Here is a 1,644-nt window from a genome sequence, read left to right as displayed (position 1 = left end):
CCTGCTGAAATGACTTACCCTTCTAGCAAGAAATGGGGCAGCTAGAGGCCATATGCCTAACCATTTCACTTTAATGCAGGCCCAGGGGTGTGTGTGTGTGTGTGTGTGTGTGTGTGTGTGTGTTGGGGGAGATTTCAATGTCAAAGAAATAGAATGTGGAGAAAAACGTGGAAGCTTCATTTCTGTGCTTCCAAGAGAGCAGAAGCTCCCAATTCTAGCGTAAAAAAAATAAGAGAGACAGGGGAAGAAGAGTGCCCCTTAGGATATAACTTTTTCTACTTAATATATCAGGAATGCAAATATAATTCACTTTGAAAATAATAGACATGGGATAAGATGTCTGTTCCAATACACTTAATTAACCAGCCTTTTCTTGAATTAAGTTAGCCTCAAATTGCAATATTCCATAGACTTCTACTGTATGGAAATAAAGTGAATATTGAACAAATATGAAAATTCTATACACGAAAACTTGTAGGATGCAGCCAAAGCAGTGCACAGAAGGATATTGATAGCTTCAATTGCTTATATTAAAAAACAGCCTAAACTTAGTGTTCTAATTTTCCAGCTTAGGTAGTTAGGAGAGAAGCAGATTAACTTAAAAGCAAGCAGAAAGGAGGGAAAATAAGGATAAAAGCAGAAAGTAATGTGGTAAATAGGAAACATAATATAGTAGTCTATAGAGTGAAAAGTTCCAGGACTCTGAAAAGACTAAGAAAATTTAAAAACTCCTGGAAAAAGCAGTAAAAAAAATTGCAGAATCATTAAAACCAAACAAAAATAAGAATGAAAAAAATGCTCATAACTATAGAAGGCACCCTAGGCCACTACATTTGATAACTTAGATAAAATGGATAAATTTCTAAGAAACAACTCAATCTTTAAAAAGTTGGCTCATGCCCTAGCTGGTTTGGCTGCGGTCTGAAGGGTCCCGGGTTCAATTCCAGTCAAAGGCACATGCCTGGGTTGTGGGCCCAATCCCTAGTAGGGGGTGCACAGGAGGCAGCCAACCAATGATTCTCTCTCATCATTGATGTGTCTATTTCTCTCCCTCTCTGAAATCAATAATATTTATTGATTGATTGATTGATTGATTGATTGATTGATTTTAATGTTGGCTCATGAAGAAATTGAGGACCTAAATAGTCCCATTATCTTTAAAGTAGTTGAATCAGTAGGTAAAATTCTATTTAGAAAAACATTACTGGCTGCATATAACTTTAGAAATATTCAAGGAACAGGTAATTCTAATACATGGACTTTTCCAGAGAGTAGGGAGATGGAGTACTTCTTAACCCAGTGTTTAAAGCTCGCCAACATGGTAGCAAAATAAGACCAAGAGAGAACAGGACAGTTAAATTACAGGCCAATCTCTCTAAAGAACATTGATGCAAGCGCTTTCTAGTTCTGTGCTATAAAAAACTTGAAACAATCCTTAAGCACTTTCTTGGCCAAAGCCAGTCCTAAACTGGGGAGCTGAGAATCCATGAGCACTCTACGGAACACTCAAGTCAAAGATTTGAAATACGAACAAGCAAAAAACACCCAACCGGAAAAACAAAAAGAAAAAAGAATCCAAAAATATGAAGACAATGTAAGGAGCCTCTGGGACAACTTCAAGCATACCAACATCCGAATTATGGG

At 37.1% G+C, this 1,644-nt stretch overlaps 1 protein-coding gene across 1 annotated transcript in view; it reads left to right on the top strand.

Annotated features, from left to right (window-relative positions):
- ARFGEF3 (ARFGEF family member 3) overlaps positions 1 to 1,644 on the top strand; it is a 127,273-nt gene that overhangs the window by 77,736 nt on the left and 47,893 nt on the right. The window lies entirely within an intron of this gene.

The sequence above is a fragment of the Myotis davidii genome, unplaced genomic scaffold, assembly GCF_000327345.1.
Source record: "Myotis davidii unplaced genomic scaffold, ASM32734v1 scaffold266, whole genome shotgun sequence".
Classification (NCBI taxonomy): Eukaryota; Metazoa; Chordata; class Mammalia; order Chiroptera; family Vespertilionidae; genus Myotis; species Myotis davidii.
The sequence above is the reverse complement of the archived record's forward strand: the minus strand, read 5'-3'. Positions and strand labels throughout refer to the sequence as shown.